The sequence below is a fragment of the Somniosus microcephalus genome, chromosome 20 (assembly GCF_052327205.1).
Source record: "Somniosus microcephalus isolate GS21.2 chromosome 20, FLI_Smic_1.0, whole genome shotgun sequence".
NCBI classification, from domain to species: Eukaryota; Metazoa; Chordata; class Chondrichthyes; order Squaliformes; family Somniosidae; genus Somniosus; species Somniosus microcephalus.
The window spans coordinates 13,408,672-13,430,560 of record NC_141006.1 but is presented as its reverse complement, the minus strand read 5'-3'; the positions used below and the strand labels follow the sequence as shown (position 1 = coordinate 13,430,560).

Below are 21,889 nucleotides of genomic sequence, written 5' to 3'. Positions count from 1 at the left end.
TGAACCTGTTTTGATCTAAAGCTCCTGTGTTGTTTAATAGATGAGGCAGGACAGGCCTGAGGGAACTTGTGACCCTCTCTGGTTGCTCAGAGTTAATTAGGTTGTTACTACCTCAGACCGGGCAGTTGAGAGCAATTCCAATTTTCCAGGCATTCCCCGACCCTGGGAAACAAATCCCGACAGTACCTGCACTTCATTTTCATTGAATAATGCAGCCAGTAACATAACCGGCTTTGTCACGGGGAATTCAGCTTTGAGGTGAGGGAAGCTTTGAAGAGTAAAGGGAATTCAGAAACTCACTGCAGTTGAATCCAGACTCGACTATTCCAACGCATTCCTGGCGGGTCTCCCATCTTCCACCCACTTGAGCTCATCCGAAACTCTGCTGCCCATATCCCAACTCGTACCAAGTCCCATTCACCAATCACCCCTGTGCTCGCTGATCTACATTCATTCCCGGTCCCCGAATGCCTCCATTTTGAAATTCTCGTCCTTGGGTTCAAATCCCTCCATGGCCTTGCCCCCTCCCTATGTGTTATGTCTGACATTGGTGATAGGTACTCGATTGCCTTGGCCTGAGCACATGGAGTTTGATAGTGCTATTATCGTTGTATTGTGTCTGACATTGGATATAGGTATTCGATTGCTTTTGCCTGTAGTGTGTTTGGATCAGCCATTAAAAGCAACATGAACTGAGCTCTTCTTACGGCCTCGGGATTATCTTTGCAAACGCAACACTATGTCTGTAACCTCATCCAGCCCTACAACCCTCCAACAACTCTGCGTTCCTCCATCTCTGGCCTCTTGTGCATCCCTGACCTCCTTCGCCCCACCATTGACTGCCGTGCCTTCAGCTGTCTCAGCCCTGAGCTCGGGAACTCCCTCTGCAAACCTCTCTAACTCTCTCTCCTCCTTTAAGACGTTCCTTAAAACCTGCCTCTTTGACCTGTTCTAATATTTCCATATATCTCGGTGTCAACTTTTGTCTGATTTACGCTCCTGTGAATCTTGCCACCTCACGTGGCCTCGCTACTCCCATCGTGTCAATCACAGATAAGGCCGTCTCTGATCACTTCCTTGTATCGCTCTCTGTTGTGTCTGTGTATAATAAGACACGGACTGCGGAGAACGGTACAACAGGTGTTTACTCAACGTGGCTCACAGTGGAACTGATCTGTACAGATTACTACTCAGGGCTATATACAGGTGTGGTCACTGCCGGTACTGCAGTATACATGAGCTGTAAAAGATAGTTCCCCACTTAAAGGTATATACATTACACTCTCCACCCACATCCCCCTTCTCCCTCCCAACCTCACTTCCTTCTGTGTCCACCCAAGGGGGTAAAAACTCTCCCCAATGTCACTTAAAATTGCATTATCAAATTCCCAACTGTCTAGCCTTTGGCCCTCCAGTCACCACGGCATTTCTGCTCAATCACACCCTCACCTCCAACTTTGATGTCCTTGTCCCCATTAAAACCATTACTCTCTCTCACCCTGGTCATTCCCCCTGGTACGGCCCTCATCTCCACTCCCTTAAGTCTAACGGAGGCAGACTTGAACGTTTATGGTGAACAATTAGTTTAGCCATTCATCTCCAGATCTGGCTGGACAACATAAAGCACAATCGGGTCCTGCTCTCCGCTGCCAAAACTGCTCACTATTCCAGGATCATCCTGAAATACAAAGATAATCCCTGGTTTCTCTTCACTGCAAACCGTCTTCTTAAACCCTTCTCCCCTGCATCCTGCACCTTCACCTCAAACAACTATTGCGAGGAGCTCATGGACTTTTTTGTCACTAAGATGGAGACCATCCATTCAGCTACCTCTGCCAGTTCCGTTCCTTCCCCAGCCCACCAGGCCAAACTTCCCCTAAGGTTCACACCTGCCCTAGCCCTGAATTTGCATCTTTCTCCAGTTTCTCTCCGATCTCCCCTCATGACCTCTCCAAGCTCATCTTGTCCATGAGACCCACCTCCTGCTCCCTCGACCCTACTCCCACCATACTTCTGACCACCCCCAACTTCCCTTCCTGGCCCTCATGTTAGCTGATAATGTTAACGGTTCTCTCTCCTCAGGTACTGTCCCCCTGCCTGTCAAATCTACTGTCATCATCCCTCTCCTCAAAAAACCCCCACCCTTGACCCCTCTGCCCTCGCAAACTATCGCCTCATCTCCAACCTCCCTTTCCTCTCCAGAGTTCTTGAACATGCTGTCACCTCCCAAATTCGTGCCCATCTTTTCCACAACTCCATGTTTAAATCCCTCTAATCAGGTTTCCGACCCTGCCACAGTACTGAAACGCCACTTATCAAAGTCACAAATAACATCCTGTGTGACTGTGACCATGGTAAACTATCCCTCCTCATCCTTCTCAATCTGTCTGCAACCTTTGACATGGTTGACCACACTATCCTCCTCCTCCGCCTTTTCGCCATTGTCCAGCTGGGCGGGACTGCCCTCGCCTGCTTCCATTCTTATCTGTCTAGTCGAAGCCAGAGAATCACCTGCAATGGCTTCTCTTCCCGCTCCCGCATCGTTACCTCTGGTGTCCCCCAGGGATCTATCCTTGGCCCCTCCTATTTCTCATCTACATGCTGCCCCCAGGCGAAATCATCTGAAAACACAATGCCAGATTCCACATGCACGCTGATGACACCCAGTTCTATCTCACCGCCACATCTGTTGACGCCTCCACTGTCTCTGATTTGTCACACTGTTTGTCCAACATCCAGGGCTTTAAATTTGGCTTCTTTGTACTTCCCGTTAGCACCTCCGGGGGCGCTAATAGGCGCAAATGAGTGCGACCGGGTGCGGTGATATCAATGCCTCCCGCTAAATTCGGCAGAAATTTTGCGGAGGCGGTAAGACGTTGCGCCTTGATCTCCTGCACCCGAGGATTGTGACGTCATTGCCGTGCGTAGCGTCCTGGTAGCGCCCTGGATGAAAAATTCCCTTTCGCCCCCTGCTTGTGCACCTGCCATTAACAACGACGGGTAGAGGAGGAGGCTTTCAGTCGGATGTCCCCGGGAGGAGGTGGCGCTATTTAAAGGCGTCCACTCCCGGTGTAGTTTTCGTCGGCCAACTATGCTGCGTTGTTAGTTTCACACTGGCAACGAGGCCTTTTGACCGATTTGAGCGTTTTGCATTTTAACGAGTGTTTTGGCACATAAGGATTCTTCAGTTTCATTGAAGGGAGATTTGAAAGTGCAATATTTGGATCCTTTCATGGGGGCTGTACTGGCACTGGACCTCGCCCTCCAGCGTCAACGTCGGAGGCAACTGAGACACAGAGAAAGGGCGCAAAATGTGGCCAGCGGGAGGAGGGCCAACAGGGCTCTCAACAGGAGGCCTTACCCACCCAGGGTATTCCGGCAGAAGTTCTCCTACATCAACCTCACTGAGGACCAGTGTGTTAGAAGGCTCCGCTTCAGCAAGGACATGGTCACAGAGCTCTGCCACCTCCTGCAGCCAGACCTCGAGCCTCAGATCAGAACCATCACGGCTTTCTCAGTGGCAGTCAAGGTCACCGTCGCCCTCAATTTCTACGCCAGCGGATCATTCCAGTGTGCGACAGGCGACATCTCCAACATCTCCCAGTTTGCCGTCCATTGCTCCATCCGCTAGGTCACAGATATTCTGCACAGAAGGAGCGGGGACTACATTTCCTTCCCCATGACCAGAGAGAAGCAGCACCAGCATGCATGTGGCTTTGTCAGGATAGTAGGCTTCCCCATGGTGGAGGGCACCATTGACTGCACCTACATTGCTTTGTGGGCACCTCATAACAATCCTGAGGTATTTTGTAACCACAAAGGCTACCACTCACTTAATGTGCAGTTGGTGTGCGACGACACACGTCGAATCCTGACCGTCAATGCCCGTTATCCTGGCAGCAGCCACGATGCCTTCATCCTGCGGCAGATCTATTCCAGCCACCAGATCAAGCTTGCGGCTGGCTGCTGGGAGACGAGGGCTATCCTCTCTCCACCTGGCTCATGACTCCCCTCCGCAACCCCAACACTCCTGGCCGGCACTCATATAATGAGAGCCATGCTGCCCCCAGGAACATCAATGAGCAGACCATCGGCGTGCTCAAGCAACGGTTCCACTGCCTTGACCGCTCGGGAGGAGGCCTCCAGTACTCGGCTGAGCGGGTGTCACTTTTTGGCCTCGTCTGCTGCATGCTGCACAACTTGGCCATTTATGAGGATGCAGCCACTGCCACCAGGCATAACGCCACCACTTCAGGAGGAGGAGGAGGAAGAGGAGGAGGAGGAGGTGGAGGAGGAAGAAGAAGAAGAAGAAGAGGAACAGGAGGGCGAACAGCAGCGATGGAGGAGGCAGCCACTCAATCGGCGTTCTGCAAGGTCGGTCCGTGACCGCCTCAGGTGACGTCGGTTCCAGTGTCTTCGAGTCCTCTTTCCGGTTGCTGAACACGTCGCCATCATTCCATCACTCTGTGATTCCATACCACACCCCAGAACTAAAATGAGAGACAGCACCAAATCTGCAACATTCCAGTAATAAATTTATCAAAAACCATTAACCACATATATACAACAATATTGACTAATCACCCTTGTGCAAACCCTTGCCTCCCCTCTTTACAGTCCCCTTTCCTAATCTACTTCTCCTCCGTAGTCTGTCCCCAATGGCTGCAGCCTGGCTGGTGGAAGGCTGCTGAGTGTCGGTGCCAGAGGCTACAGATGGCCTTGCAGGACGCCCTCGACCAGCTCTGGGCCTGGAAGGCCAGGCTACACTGCACCATCTCAGGCTGGGTGGTGGCAGTCTGGGCTGGCTGGATGACAGGCAGTGACAAGGGCACTGGCAGTGGTGGGATCAGGAATGCTGCCATCTTGAGAGAGGACAGCAGGTTCCTGCTCCACTGACCCACTCCCACTCTCCCAGGGCAGCACCTCAGCATCCCTACCAATCTACTGGAGCACAGATTGCTGGCTTGCTGCGACACCGTGAGATCCCCGGTGGATTGTGGTGGACCCAGCGACGATGTCAGAGCTTTCGTGGCATCAAGCTGAGACTGCACGAGAGCAGTCTGAGACTCGATGGCAGCAACCATTGACTGCATTACAGCACTAAGACGTGTCGCTTCTGCCTGTGTTGCAATGGAGGCTGCCACATCGCCCATGACATGAGGTCTGGATCTGCACGGTCTCTCAGGGAGTCCACTATCCTTTGCAGACTGGAAATGATGGGCTCCATGGTGTGCGCAGAGTCTTGTGCAATGTTGGAGACAGACTCTGCCACGCTCCTTACCATTGCCGAGAGGTTCTCAGGCACCCTTGCCATTGAACCTATCAGCTCGGTGTGCATGGCCATCACCCTTCTTGTGAACGCCTCCCCATCGAGGTCCTCATCTGAGTCCTCTCCCCCAAATTCTTTTACAATGACACTTCCAAACATTTAACTGTCCATCCTTTGGTCCTTCATTCGCCACAGAATGCAGAGGTAACTCAGGCTCCTTTACTCCACTACCGAGTGTCTCCTTAAACCCCTCTCACCTCCCCCTCCCCCCCTCCCCCCTCACAGCAAGTGGAAGGAGCTAATGCCACAAAGATTGGGACCATCTATTCAGCTGCCTCTGCTGCTTCCCCACCAAGCCTCTGCCCAGGCTATCCTGCCTTGCCTTGAACCAGCGTCTCTCTCTCTCTCGAGTTTCTCTCCCATCTCCACTCATGCCATCTCTGAGCAAACATGCTCAGTGTAAACTGAAGTCGCTTCACACTGACGCTAAACCTGTCATGTAACTGCACCCTTAATCATGATTTGCATTATCGCTACCTCTCTGTCATCAGATACCATCAATGGATAGTCATGTGATTGTTTTTGCAAAGGAACTATTTGGCCCCGGTGCAAGCATTTGTTTGTTGAGTTTGCTGTTATGGGGTTATTAGGGTGGAGGGTTTAAGCTAGTAAGTTGGGGGAAGGGCTCAACAAAATTAAAGAATGAAAGAAAGACTTGCATTTATATCGCGTCTTTCACAATCTCAGGGCGTCCCAAAGTGTTTTACAGCCAGTGAAGGCCAAAAAGAAAGGAGATTAACAGAAAGATCAAAGAAAAGGAATTTAAAAAAAAATGTGTTTCTGGGATGTGGGCTTCGTTGGCAAGGCCAGCATTTATTGCCCATCCCTAGTTGCCCTTGATAAGGTGGTGGTGAGCTGCTGCCTTGAACTACTGCAGTCCATGTGGTGAAGGTGCTCCCACAGTGCTGTTCGAGAGGGAGTTCCAGGACTTTGACTCAGCGACGATGAAGGAGTGGCGATATATTTCTAAGTCAGGATGGTGTGTGACTTGGAGGGGAACTTGGAGGTGGTGGTGTTCCCAAGTGCCTGCTGCCCTTGTCCTTCTAGGTGGAAGAGGTTGCGGGTTTGGGAGGTGCTGCCGAAGAAGCCTTGGTGAGTTGCTGCAATTCATTTTGTAGATGGTACACACTGCAGCCACGGTACGCCAGTGGTGGTGGGAGTGAATGTTTGAGGGTGGTGGATGGGGTGCCAATAAAGTGGGCTGCTTTGTCCTGGATTGTGTTGAGCTTCTTGAGTGTTGTTGTGTTATGTTCATAAATATCTAGACGTTTATCATTATGAACAGCTAGCTTCCAGCTAGTCATTTATTCAGCCATGTGGACTAGCTGTACAAGCATCCATCTTGACTACTGCCTTGTGGGTAGCCTTGATTTGTCATTGTCATTGATTTGCTCTTGGATAGTCTCTTGTGTTTTTAGGAGGGAACGGCGGTTCCTCCTGAGAATCTGTCCTTCCTCAGTTCTAACAGTGTACAACCTTGGTCCTACTTCCTCAAGAACTGTAGCTTTCCTGTTCCATGCATCTGGATCCACAATCCTGACAACCTCATCCCTTGTCAATGGTTTCAGAGTTTTGGATGACTTGTCACAGTATGATTTCTGTTTCAGCTTTAACAGTTGAAGTCTCTGTCTCAGTTCCTTACTCTGCTTTTCTTTTGCACAGCAGGGTAGCGTGGTGCGCAACTTGCGACCCATTAGGAGTTCAGCAGGTGAAGAACCAGAGTCTAAAGGTGAGGCTCGGTAGCTCAGCAGGGCGAGATAAGGATCAGACTTGCTTTCTGTCGCTTTCTTCAGTAGCTGTTTGAGAACTTGAACTACTTTTTCTGCCTTACCATTCGACTGAGCATACAAAGGACTGGATGTGATGTGCTGAAAGTCATACTGTGCTGCAAACTGTTGCCACTCCTTACAGTTGAAGCACGGACCATTGTCGCTAACGGCAATCCTGGGAATTCCATGTCTGGCGAAGATGGATTCCACATGCATTATGACACTGCTGTGGTGCTCGAGAGCAGTGCCATCTCAGGATAGTTAGAATAGTAGTCAATCACTATTAGATAGTCTTTACCATTCAAGTGAAAGAGGTCCATACCAACCTTTTGCCATGGTGCTGTTGGTATGTCAGCTGCTATCATTGGTTCCTTTGCTTGTTTGTTTTGGTGTTTCTGACATGTCTCACATTTGCCGATCATGTTCTCAATGTCCTTATTTATGCCAGGCCAATAAACAGTGTCTCTTGCTCTCCTTTTGCATTTTTCAATTCCGAGGTGTCCCTCATGAATCCTTTTGAGCATGTCTTGACGTAGAGCCTGTGGAATGACTATTCTGTTCTGTTTTAGTAATAGTCCACTTGCGACACTCAATTCTGACCTGATGTGAGAGTACTTTGGACAGGAACTTTTTGGCCAACCATGATGAATGTTCTCTATTACTGTTTGTAACACTGTATATTTTACTGTTTCTTCTGCTATTTGCTTTGATTTTGTGTCTGACACGGGCAGCGCAGCAGTGACCATACTCACATGAACATCCACGTCTTCTTCAGTGGAGCTCACATGACTCATTGTGGGTGCTCGGGATAGTGCATCTGCTAACACTATGTGTTTGTCTGGTGTGTAGATCAGTTCAAAGTCATATCTTTGCAGCTTCATCATGAGTCGTTGAATCCTTGGAGACATCTCGTTCAGATTTTTTTTAATGATGGCAACCAGTGGGCAGTGGTCTGTCTCAACTGTGAAGGTGGGAAGTCCATATATGTAGCCATGGAACTTTTCTAGTCCAACTACCAAGCCTAGACATTCCTTTTCAATCAGGGCGTATCGACACTCAGAATCAGTCATAGACCTGGAGGCATAGGCAACAGGCTTCCAATCTTCACCCTCTGCTTGTAGCAAGACCGCGCCTAGGCCATCTTTTGATGCATCCGTTGACACTTTGATTCTCTTTGTTGGGTCAAAGAAGGTGAGTACAGGTGTGGTTGTCAGCACTGTTTTGAGGTTCATCCACTCTTGTTCATGTCTTTCTGTCCATGCAAACTCATTTGTTTTATGTAGCAGGTCTCGCAGACAGGCTGTCTTGGCTGACAAGTTAGGAATGAACTTTCCAATGAAGTTTATCATCCCCATGATGCGTAGCACTCCTTTTTTGTCAGTGGGTCGGGGCATGTTGATTATGGCGTTTACTTTTTCCATTTCTGGCTCTATTCCTTTACCAGATAGATTATCTCCTAGGAAAGTGACTTCCTGGACGCCAAACTGACACTTGGCTTTGTTGAGCTTCAGTCCATTCCGGCGTATGCTCTGTAACACTTTAGTCAGTCTCTCATTGTGTTCTTTCAGTGTGGAGCCCCAGATGATTATGCCATCAACATAGACCCGAACTCCTTCCAGACCTTCAATTATGTGTTCCATCGCTCTATGAAAGATTTCAGATGCAGATATTATCCCGAAAGGCATTCTGAGGAAACAATACCTGCCAAATGGTGTGTTGAAGGTACATTATTTGGAGCTCTCTTCATCCAGTTTTAATTGCCAAAATCCTTGTGAGGCATCGAGCTTTGTGAAGTATCTGGCACCTGACATTTCACTGGTGATTTCTTCTCGCTTGGGAATCTGGTAGTGTTCACGTTTTATGTTTGCATTAAGTCCTTTGGATCCATGCATATTCTTAGATCATTGTTCTTTTTCTTTACACATACCATGGAGTTAACCCAGTCTGTTGGCTCTTTGACTTTCCTGATGACTCCTAGTGTGGTCATTCTGTCCAGTTCATTCTTGAGCCGGTCACGCAGGGGTGCAGGAACTCTCCATGGAGCATGTACCACTGGCTGAGCATCCTCCTTTAGCTGGATCTTGTAAGTGAATGGTAGAACTCCAAATCCTTTGAACACATCCTGGAAATTATTCACTACATAATCCACTGATTCATCTGGTCTGCTTATGGCACAGTTTATACGGTAGACTCTCTTGACTAGTTCTAAGTCCTCACAAGCTTTGTCACCTAGTAGTGAATCAAGTCCTTCAGCCACAACAGAAAACATGAGATGATGCACTTTGTCTTTGATTGTCAATTTAAGTCTGCATACACCTAAGCTATCTATTTTCTGTCCATTATAGTTCTTCAGTAGTACTGACTTTTTCAGTATTTTGGGCTTTTCTTTCATATTTTTAATGTCACTCATACTGATTAAGTTTGCTTTTACCCCATTGTCTAGTTTCAATGTAACTAATGCTCCATTTACCTGCAGTGACATTATCCATTTGTCCTCTTTTACTGCATTAACTTTATGTTCAGCATTGTCCTTTCCTGAGGGCTGCACATTTTCTGTATCCTTTTCTATATTGTCACATGACACCATTCCTACAAAAAATGTCTCACTTAAATCGGTGTCCTCAATCACATTGACTTGTTGCCCTTTCTTTGTTTTTACTTTTGAAAAGCATTGTTTGGCAAAGTGATTCTTTCCATGACATTTTGTGCACATTTTTCCAAACGCTGGGCATTGTTTTAACTGGTGTTTGTAACCACAGCGTTTACAATTAAAAATTCCTTCCTCCGATTGCTTTTCATTTCTGTTCTGCCCACGTTTCTTTCCTTTGTAGGACACAGCACCGACAGCAGCACAGTCACGCATTACAATCGCATTATTAATAATTTCACTGAAAGTCTTCACATGCTTTTGAGCTAGCTGACTGGCTTGGCATATTTTCACAGCATTTTCCAATGTTAGTTCGGTTTCTGTCAACAGACGTTCCCTGACCTTTTTATCATGAATACCAAACACAATCTGGTCACGAATCATGGATGATTTCAGATCAGAGAAATTACATGTCTGTGCTTTCAGTTTCAAATCGGTCACAAAGCTATCAAAAGTCTCATTTTGCTGCTGTGTCCGTGAATGGAACACGTACCTCTCATAGGTTTCGTTCTTTTTGGGAGAACAATGTGTATCAAACTTCTTTAGCACATCGTCAGTTTTTTCTCTGTCCTCCTTTTGATCAGATACAAACGTATTAAATACCTCTATCACCTGTGGGCCTGCAACCATGAGCAGCAACGCTATTTTCCTTGCGTCTGGCATCGTACCGAACCCGATGGCAGCAATGTAGATTTCGAATTTTAGTTTGAAATTCCGCCAATTGCAGTCGACATTCCCCATGAGTTTTAAACCCTCCGGTGGCTTCAAATTCTCCATGTCGCGTTTCACAATATTCAGCAGATCTTACCAATCCTGGTACCATGTTATGTTCATAAATAACTAGACGTTTATCATTATGAACAGCTAGCTTCTAGCTAGTCATTTATTCAGCCATGTGGACTAGCTGTACAGGCATCCATCTTGACTACTGCCTTGTGGGTAGCCTAGTGCATCGTGGGTAGCCCACTCTTATATACATACAGCTCCACCTAGTGTACCATTCTAGAATGACATGTTACTGATCATTGCAGTTGGAGCTGCACTCATCCAGGCAAGTGGAAAGTAATCCTGTGATCTAGGGAGCTGTGCCCACGGGGAAGCCGGGCAGAGAATCAGAGCAGCAATGTTGGAGCCTTAGCTCTGACCCAGACTCCCTGTGAGAGTGAAGGGTTACCCCTGTCTCGTACAGTCTACTGGCATTTACAGCCCAGCCTTGGTGTCACCTGGCTGGTATTTTCTGATTTAACTCCTCTTCTCTCCAATCTTCAATGCCCACACCACGTCCTGGATCGTCCCCTGGAAGATTCGCAGACAAAGTTATGAAGGTCGAAAACCAAAGTACCTGCAAAGTTATGGTCAGAAGCCAAAACTACCTCAGACAGCGTTGATTCAATGCAGAGGTCTCTCTTTCTCTCTTTGTCTCTCTCAAAATCACTCTCTCTCTCTCTCAGAAGGAGTGGTGCAAAAATGGCTACCACACAAAAGCCAGGAAGAGGCCCCCTTTAAATAGCGCCCCCCCAGCCCCACAGTGACTGGGAAGCGACCTTCATAACTTTGTCCTTCTCCATCACATTCAGAGTGCACAGAGATGCAGAGAGAGAGTGGCAATCATGGCAAGATGGAGGAGGGCCAACAGGCCTCTGTGCAGGAGACCTTACCCTCCCAGGGTTTTTCGCCAACAGTTCTCCTACATTAATATGTCTGAGGAGCAGTGTTTGCGAAGGCTGCGCTTCAGCAAGGAGGTGGTCACTGAGCTCTGCCACCTGCTTCAGCCAGATCTGCAGAATCATGACGTCTCTGTCGGTGGCAGTGAAGATAACAGTGGCCCTGAACTCTTATGCCACTGGCTCATTTCAATCAGCTACTGGGGACATCGCCAATATCTCCCAGTTCGCGGTGCATTGCTGCATCTGTCAGGTCACAAATGCCCTCTTTAAAAGGAGACAAGAGTACATCTATTTCCCCATGACCCTGGACAAGCAGCAACAACGCGCAATGGGCTTTGCGATACTAGCAGGCTTCCCCATGCTGCAGGGCGCCATTGACTGCACGCATGTGGCTTTGCATGCGGCGCAAGAGAATGCCGAGGATTTCCGCAACCGAAAGGGCTTCCATTCCTTAAACGTTCAGTTGGTCTGTGACCACAGACAGCTGATACTCGCTGTCAATGCCCACTTTCCTGGCAGCAGCCACGATATCTTCATCCTGCGCCAGACTTCTGTGGCAGACCTATTCCAGGCACCGCATCACCCAGGTGGTTGGCTTCTCGGGGACAAGGGATATCCTCTGTGCACCTGGTTGATGACACCGCTCCGTATGCCCAGCACCCCTGCTGAGCTGCGATACAATGAGAGCCATCAAGCTACCAGGAACATTGTTGAGCACACAATCGGCGTGCTCAAGCAATGGTTCCGCTGTCTGGACCATTCTGGAGGAGCCCTTCACTGCTCGCCTGAGCGAGTCTCCCACTTCGTTGTTGTGTGCTGCATGCTGCACAACCTGGCAATCCTCAGGACCCAGCCAATGCCACCAGACATTGGAGCACCACCAGAGGAGGAGGATGAAGAGGAGAAGGAAGATGAGGAGGATGATCATCAGCAGCACAAGGGGGAGGGAGGCACACAATGTACAAAGTGGAAGGGCCGTCCGTCAAAGGCTCATAGCAAGTCGCTTCTAGGCCCCTTCTGAGGAAATGGCTTCTGCCATTCAAACAACCTGAATGAAACCATCCCACAACCCCTAAGCCGGTCAAGGCAACAATGATTGCAAAGACCAAACATGTACATTTTGAATATAGAAACTTATTTATTTTACAAACTCGGTGTGCCTCATTTCCACAGGACAAACTAATAGAAAGAAACACAAAAAAAGTAATTAACATAACTGGCTCTCACAACCTGGAGACAATGTCCAAAGCAGTTAAAAAAATTTGACCACGAACTTCGGCTTTTAATAAAACAATGAACAACTTTTTGTCACACCTCCTACTTTTTTCCCATCGAGGGTGATCTGCTTCCCTTGCAAAATTCCCCCCTTCCCACCCTGCAGCTCCTCCGTAATGGGACCCCAGTGGCTGCAGCAAGGCTGGTGGAAGGCTGCTGATTGTCACAACCTGAGACTGCAGATGCCCTTGAAGGACGGCCTGGACCAGCTCTGGGCCTGGGGGAGCTGGCTGCAGACTGCACCAACTCTGCATGGGCGGCAGCAGTCTGTCCTACAGGTGGTGGCAAGTGCAGTGGAGAAGTGACAGTGGCGGCAGCAGGAATGCTGTCATCTTGAGAGAGGACAGCACCTCCCTGCTCGACCGACACACTGGTACTCCCACGGGGCAGCACTTCAGCATCCGGAGCAATCTGCTGGAGCACAGATTGCTGGCCTGCTGCGGCGCGGTGAGAGCCCCGGGGAAATGTGTCCGAACCAGCGAGGATGGCAGCAGTCAGTGCTCACGTGGCCTCAATCTGAGTCTGCATGAGAGCAGTCAGAGATGGGGTCATGCCAGCCAGTGACTGAATTGCAGCACTAAACATTTGCGTGGCATCAGCCTGTGCTACAGCGAAGTGCTCCACACTCCTTGCCAGTGATTCAATGGATTCGGGCACCCTTGCCACTGCAGCCATGTGCTCAGTGTGCCTGTGCTGCGCCTGGGTGCTCATTTCAGCGAGGACCCACTCCTCCTCTGTGTCCAGTGCAGCAGGACTCGATGGCATACTCTCCCTCCGGGAAGAAGGCCCCTGAGCTTCCCTACCCCCATCGCGTTGCTGCAGCCCGCTGGGTCCTGGAGCTTCACCCTCATCAGACCATTCCCCCCTGCTCCCCTCCAGGGAACGCGTGTTCCCAGTGTGGGCATGGGCTTCCTCGGGAGAGGGTGGCGCTGATGCTCTGGCTTCCTCTTCCTCCTTGCCTTCAGCGTCACTCCCACTGGCAGCTTGGGGGCCCATCTCCTCACCTGGTGAATCACCATCTGAAAGCAGGGAGGTACAAGAGTGGCTTTAGCGTGAGGACAGGGTGGCAGCAAGGGAGGCATGAGTGCAGCGATTTAGTGATTTGGATTGAAAGTGTCAAAGGCTGGTGTTGTGAGGAACAAGTGGAAGGAGAGCGGACAAAAAGGTGATGACCTTACCATTGCTGTCCAGAACAGGGTCGGCGTCTCCAGTGGCGACGGGACCAATCACCCGGCTTGCCACAATCCTGTGACCACGCTCCTCAAGATCGCTGAGGGATTGCAGCTGAGGCCGCCCTCCACCGGTCCGTTGCTGCTGTCTCCTATTATGAGATAGCTTGTCCTGCAAGAAAAAGGACGGTGTCTGAGTAAATATACAGCCATGGTCTTTCCTGAAATGCCTCCCATAGTTGAATAGCCCTTACTGTATGCAGCCATGGTCTTATCTGAAATGTCTCCCATAGTTGAATAGCCCTTACTGTATGCAGCCATGGTCTTGCCTAAAATGCCTCCCATAGTTGAATAGCCCTTACTGTATGCAGCCATGGTCTTATCTGAAATGTCTCCCATAGTTGAATAGCCCTTACTGTATGCAGCCATGGTCTTGCCTAAAATGCCTCCCATAGTTGAATAGCCCTTACTGTATGCAAAGTGTGGAATGTGCGTTTGATGAAAGGGCCATAGGTGTTGGATGAGTGTTGGGCATTGGGGCTTTTAAGACCCTCTGGCCATAAAGTGAGGTTGAGATGGAGGGATGGAGAGGTTTTGAAAAAGTGCACTCACCCTGACGACCCGAGTGAGGTCGTTGAACTTTTTCCTACATTGGAGATGGGTCCTAGGCACCATGCTGCTTGAGGTGACTCTCTGAGCCACCTCCCTCCACACTCTTCTATACTCACGTGGCAAAGGCCACCTGCCACTCTCTGGGTACAGAATGGATCTTCTGCGCTCCACCGCGGCAACCAGAGCCTCCAAGGCCCGCTCGCAGAAGCGCTGTGCTTGCTCCCTGGCCCTCTCCATAGTGTTTGGCTGCTAGATTTAACCACAGGTTTGCCCAGGCCGAGAATCAAGGCTCCAATGAGCAGGGTGTGGCTGCAGAGCAAGATCGACCCTCCCCTTTAAGAACTGGCCGGCGCCAGTGTGTCTGTTTTCAATCGCTAACTGGCAGCACCTGCGCTGCACCCGCCCTCTGAGGTAACACCTCGCACCTCGGCCTTAGCGCCTTAAGAGAGGTGTGTAGCGCCTGATTTAGCACTCCAATAACCTCCAGGGGCGATAAAAGCCAAATTTGCCGTCGGAGGCGATAATTAGCGCCAGGCGCTAAACTTTGCGCAAGGCCGCTAATGGCGCCCCAAACAGGGCTATACCAAATTTCTCCCCCCTAGTCTATAAAACCCAAAATGCTGTAATTTTGTGATTTCACCTGCATTCACACTTTTAAATTGCATCTGCCATCTGTCTGCCCATCCTCTATCCTGTCAATGTCTTTGATAAAGTCTCTACTTCTGTGTTGTCAGCAGATTCAAAACCACGCTCCCCATGCCCAAGCCCAAATCGTCCATACTTAATGTGGACAAAAGTGGACCAACGCTGACCCCTGGGGTACACCACTCCCTACCCTTCCCTACAGTAAGCAGCACCCATTAACCCTAACCCTTTGATTCCTGTTTGTCAACCAAATTTCTGTCCAAGCCGCTACATTTCCTCTCCCATGCCTGAACTTTTGTAACCAGCCTCCTGTGACACCTTACCGAATGCCTTCACTACACCTACTGCTTTCTCCTTATCTATTGGTCAGCCCTTCAAATAAACTTTACGTTTGTCAACCATGACATGCCTTTAACAAATCCGTGCTGGCTCTCCTTGATTAACCGCTGTGCATCTAAGAGCCCAGTAATTAGATCTCAAATTATGGATACTAAGAGTGTGCCTGCAGCTGATATTACATGAACTGATCTATAGTCACTCTTATTGAAGAGATGTTACATTGGCTGCCCTCCAAGCTCCAGCATCATGTGTAGATTTAAGGAAGACTGTTATGTCCCAGTGACTGATCCACCATGAGTGCTGTAATTTCCTTTTTTACGTTATATCTCCTTCTACCCTCCTGCTCAGGTACACCTACAGTCTCGCTCCCTTCGCCACTCCAACAGACCAAGAAGGCCCAATGTCTACCCTTGGTCTATACCAGTCTAGCTCATCTCAGACAGGGTGGCAGTAGGGACATTACAGTTGGTGTCAGTGACTCTGGGATGGGAAGGGTAAAAGGAGCCAAGATTCCCCACTCCTGATCGTTACACAGCAGGCACTGCTGGAGAACGAGGGATGCGGAGACCATCGGGCTTGTGGGTAATACTGACACACTCACTGTCGGGACTGACACACTCACTGTCGGGACTGACACACTCACTGTCGGGACTGACACACTCACTGTCGGGACTGACACACTCACTGTCGGGACTGACACACTCAGTATTGGGACTGACACTCACTGTCAGGACTGACACACTCACTGTCGGGACTGACACACTCAGTATTGGGACTGACACACTCACTGTCGGGACTGACACACTCAGTATTGGGACTGACACACTCACTGTCGGGACTGACACACTCAGTATTGGGACTGACACACTCACTGTCGGGACTGACACACTCAGTATTGGGACTGACACACTCACTGTCAGGACTGACACCCTCACTGTCGGGACTGACACACTCACTGTGGGGACTGACACACTCACTGTCGGGACTGACACACTCACTGTCGGGACTGACACACTCACTGTCGGGACTGACACACTCAGTATTGGGACTGACACTCACTGTCAGGACTGACACACTCACTGTCGGGACTGACACACTCAGTATTGGGACTGACACACTCACTGTCGGGACTGACACACTCAGTATTGGGACTGACACACTCACTGTCGGGACTGACACACTCACTGTCGGGACTGACACACTCACTGTCGGGACTGACACACTCAGTGTGGGGACTGACACACTCACTGCGGGGACTGACACACTCACTGTCGGGACTGACACACTCACTGTCGGGACTGACACACTCACTGTCGGGACTGACACACTCACTGTGGGGACTGACACACTCACTGTGGGGAATGACACACTCACTGTTGGGACTGACACACTCATTGTCGGGACTGACACACTCACTGTGGGGACTGACACACTCACTGTCAGGACTGACACACTCACTGTCGGGACTGACACACTCATTGTCGGGACTGACACACTCACTGTCAGGACTGACACACCCACTGTCGGGACTGACACACACTGTCGGGACTGACATACTGTCGGGACTGGCACACACACTGTCGGGACTGACACACTCACTGTCGGGACTGACACACCCACTGTCGGGACTGACACACTCACTGTCGGGACTGACACACTCACTGTTGGGACTGACACACTCACTGTGGGGACTGACACACTCACTGTCGGGACTGACACACTCACTGTCGGGACTGACACACTCACTGTGGGGACTGACACACTCACTGTCGGGACTGACACACTCACAGTCGAGACTGACACACTCACTGTCGGGACCAACACACTGGACTGACACACTCACTGTCGGGACTGACACACTCACTGTCGGGACTGACACACTCAGTCGGGACTGACACACTCACTGTCGGGACCGACACACTCACTGTCGGGACCGACACACTCACTGTCGGGACTGACACACTCGCTGTCGGGACTGACACACTCACTGCGGGGACTGACACACTCACTGTGGGGACTGACACACTCACTGTCGGGACTGACACACTCACTGTCGGGACTGACACTCTCACTGTGGGGACTGACACACTCACTGTCGGGACTGACACACTCACAGTCGAGACTGACACACTCACTGTCGGGACCAACACACTGGACTGACACACTCACTGTCGGGACTGACACACTCACTGTCGGGACTGACACACTCAGTCGGGACTGACACACCCACTGTCGGGACTGACACACTCACTGTCGGGACTGACACACTCACTGTCGGGACCGACACACTCACTGTCGGGACTGACACACTCACTGTCGGGACTGACACACTCACTCTCGGGACTGACACACTCACTGTCGGGACTGACACACTCATTGTCAGGACTGACACACCCACTGTCGAGACTGACACACTCACTGTCGGGACTGACACACTCACACTCACTGTTGGGACTGACACACTGGACTGACACACTCACTGCCGGGACTGACACACTCACTGTCGGGACTGACTCACCCACTGTCGGGACTGACACACTCACTGTCGGGACTGACACACTCACTGTCGGCACCGACACACTCACTGTCGGGACTGACGCACCCACTGTCAGGACTGACACACTCACTGTCGGGACTGACACACTCACTGTCCGGACTGACACACTCACTGTCGGGACTGACACACTCACTCTCGGGACTGACACACTCACTGTCGGGACTGACACACTCACTGTCGGGACTGACACACCCACTGTCAGGACTGACACACTCACTGTCGGGACTGACACACTCACCCTCGGGACTGACACACTCACTCTCGGGACTGACACACTCACTGTCGGGACTGACACACTCACTGTCGGGGCTGACACACTCACTGTCGGGACTGACACACTCACTGTCAGGACTGACACACTGTCGGGACTGACACACTCACTGTCGGGACTGACACACCCACTGTCGGGACTGACACACTCACTGTCGGGACTGACACACTCACTGTCCGGACTGACACACTCACTGTCGGGACTGACACACTCACTGTCGGGACTGACACACTCACTGTCGGGACTGACACACTCACTCTCGGGACTGACACAGTCACTGTCGGGACTGACACACTCACTGTCGGGACTGACACACCCACTGTCAGGACTGACACACTCACTGTCGGGAATGACACACCCACTGTCGAGACTGACACACTCACTGTCGGGACTGACACACTCACACTCACTGTTGGGACTGACACACTGGACTGACACACTCACTGTCGGGACTGACACACTCACTGTCGGGACTGACACACCCACTGTCGGGACTGACACACTCACTGTCGGGACTGACACACTCACTGTCGGGACCGACACACTCACTGTCGGGACTGACGCACCCACTGTCAGGACTGACACACTCACTGTCGGGACTGACACACTCACTGTCGGGACTGACACACTCACTGTCGGGACTGACACACTCACTGTCGGGACTGACACACTCACTGTCGGGACTGACACACTCACTGTCGGGACTGACACACTCACTCTCGGGACTGACACACTCACTGTCGGGACTGACACACTCACTGTCGGGACTGACACACTCACTGTCGGGACTGACACACTCACTGTCGGGACTGACACACTCACTGACGGGACTGACACACTCACTGTCGGGACTGACACACCCACTGTCAGGACTGACACACTCACTGTCGGGACTGACACACCCACTGTCAGGACTGACACACTCACTGTCGGGAATGACACTCACTGTCGGGACTGACACACTCACTCTCGGGACTGACACACTCACTGTTGGGACTGACACACTCACTGTCGGGACTGACACACTCACTGTCGGGACTGACACACCCACTGTCGGGACTGACACACTCACTGTCGGGACTGACACACTCAATGTCGGGACTGACACACCCACTGTCGGGACTGACACACTCACTGTCGGGACTGACGCACCCACTGTCGGGACTGACACACTCACTGTGGGGACTGACACACTCACTGTCGGGACTGACACACACACTGTGGGGACTGACACACTCACTGTCGGGACTGACACACTCACTGTCGGGACTGACACACCCACTGTCAGGACTGACACATTCACTGTCGGGACTGACACACTCACTCTCGGGACTGACACACTCACTGTCGGGACTGACACACTCACTGTCGGGACTGACACACTCACTGTCGGGACTGACACACTCACTCTCGGGACTGACACACTCACTGTCGGGACTGACACACTCACTGTCAGGACTGACACACTCACTGTCGGGACTGACGCACTCACTGTCGGGACTGACACACCCACTGTCGGGACTGACACACTCACTGTCCGGACTGACACACTCACTGTCGGGACTGACACACCCACTGTCGGGACTGACACACCCACTGTCGGGACTGACACACTCACTGTCGGGACTGACACACTCACTGTCGGGACTGACGCACTCACTGTCGGGACTGACGCACTCACTGTCGGGACTGACACACTCACTGTCGGGACTGACACACTCACTGTGGGGACTGACACACTCACTGTCGGGACTGACGCACTCACTGTCGGGACTGACGCACTCACTGTCGGGACTGACACACTCACTGTCGGGACTGACACACTCACTGTCGGGACTGACACACTCACTGTCGGGACTGACACACTCACTGTGGGGACTGACACACTCACTGTGGGGACTGACACACTCACTGTCCGGACTGACACACTCACTGTCGGGACTGACACACTCACTGTGGGGACTGACACACTCACTGTCGGGACTGACACACTCACTGTCGGGACTGACACACTCACTGTGGGGACTGACACACTCACTGTCGGGACTGACACACTCACTGTCGGGACTGACACACTCACTGTGGGGACTGACACACTCAATTCACAATTCAAATTGCTTTATTGGCATGATAAGTTACATCTTATGTTGCCAAAGCATCAAAATACATTTATGGTTTAGCACATAAACGCAGTTCTATTCATACAGTGTATAAACAGGTATATCCCTGAGTGTATAAATATACATTCGCATTGTTTATATATATTCTTTTCTTAGTTTACTGGTTGTCCCTCTGTTCATGGCAAGCTGTAACATAGTGTGCCGCCAGTGTTATACAGCTTCTCTCCTCTCCCAGTAGGAATGGGAGTTTTTGGTTGTCATTCAGATTTCTGAAATCAGGGCATATTTGTGAGAATTTTTGGTAGAAATTCTCCCTGATGCCCTGATATTTTCCACAAGCTGTGAGGAAGTGCATCTCTGTCTCCACCACTCCCTGACTGCAGTGAGAGTATATCCTGTCCTCTCTTGGCAGCCTGGTCTGCCTGTGTCTGCCTTTTTCGATCGCTAGGCTATGTTCGCTAAGTCTGTACCTTGTCAAGGTTCTTCTCAGTTTGTTATCCTTTACCATGGTCAGGTAATCAGCTATGTTGTATTGTCTGTTTAGGGCCAAGTAGCAATTGAGTTTGCTTTGGGTTTTTGTTGTTTCTGCCCAATATGTCAGATATTTTTCCTTTTGCTTAGCGACGATTGTGTTGGGTCGAATTCTTTGTGTTACCCTGTCACTGTCCTGGGGCTGGTTATTGTTAGTATTGTTAGTAGTTACTTCACTGAGTCCCAGGACTAGTTGACTGAGGGTATTCTTCTTTATGGTCAGCTCTTGGCATTTCAAGGCGTCGTAGTGATAGCATTGGGGATTGCTCATTTGTAGGTGATTCCAAAATTTGGTGGCTCTTTTTTGGATAGTGATTATTAATAGATATTGGCCTAGTTCCGCCCTGCATGCATTGTTTACTGTTTTCCTTTGAGTCCGGAGGATACTTTTACAGAATTCTGCATGTAGGATCTCAATTGGGTGTTTGTCCCATTTTGCGAATTCTTGTTGAGTTAGCGGTCCCCATACTTCACTGCCATAGAGTGCAATTGGTTCAATTACTGATTTGAAAATTTTGAGCCAAATGCTAATTGGGATTTCTATTTGGATTGATTTTTTGATGGCATAGAAAGCCCTTCTTCCTTTCTCTTTCAGTTCATTCACAGCCAGTTTGAAGTTTCCCGTAGAACTGATTTTTAAGCCCAAGTATGTGTAGTTAGTGGTTTGTTCAATTTTGGTTGTTCCTACTGTGAAATTTATTTTGGGTCCCTGATGTTTGGATCTTTGCTGGAACACAAGGACTTTGGTTTTTTGGGGATTTATTGTCAGGGCCCAAGTCTGGCAGTACGACTCCAGCAGGTCCAGGTTTTGCTGTAGCCCCTCTTTAGTAGGTGACAGCAGAACCAGGTCGTCTGCATAGAGGAGGAATTTAACCTTGGATTCATATAGGGTGAGGCCGGGTGCTGTAGATTGTTCAAGTAGTTTTGCCAATCCATTTATGTAAATATTAAAGAGTGT

The 21,889-nt window shown here is 50.2% G+C and overlaps 1 protein-coding gene across 7 annotated transcripts in view; it reads left to right on the top strand.

Annotated features, from left to right (window-relative positions):
* col16a1 (collagen, type XVI, alpha 1) overlaps positions 1-21,889 on the top strand; it is a 636,201-nt gene that overhangs the window by 271,324 nt on the left and 342,988 nt on the right. The window lies entirely within an intron of this gene.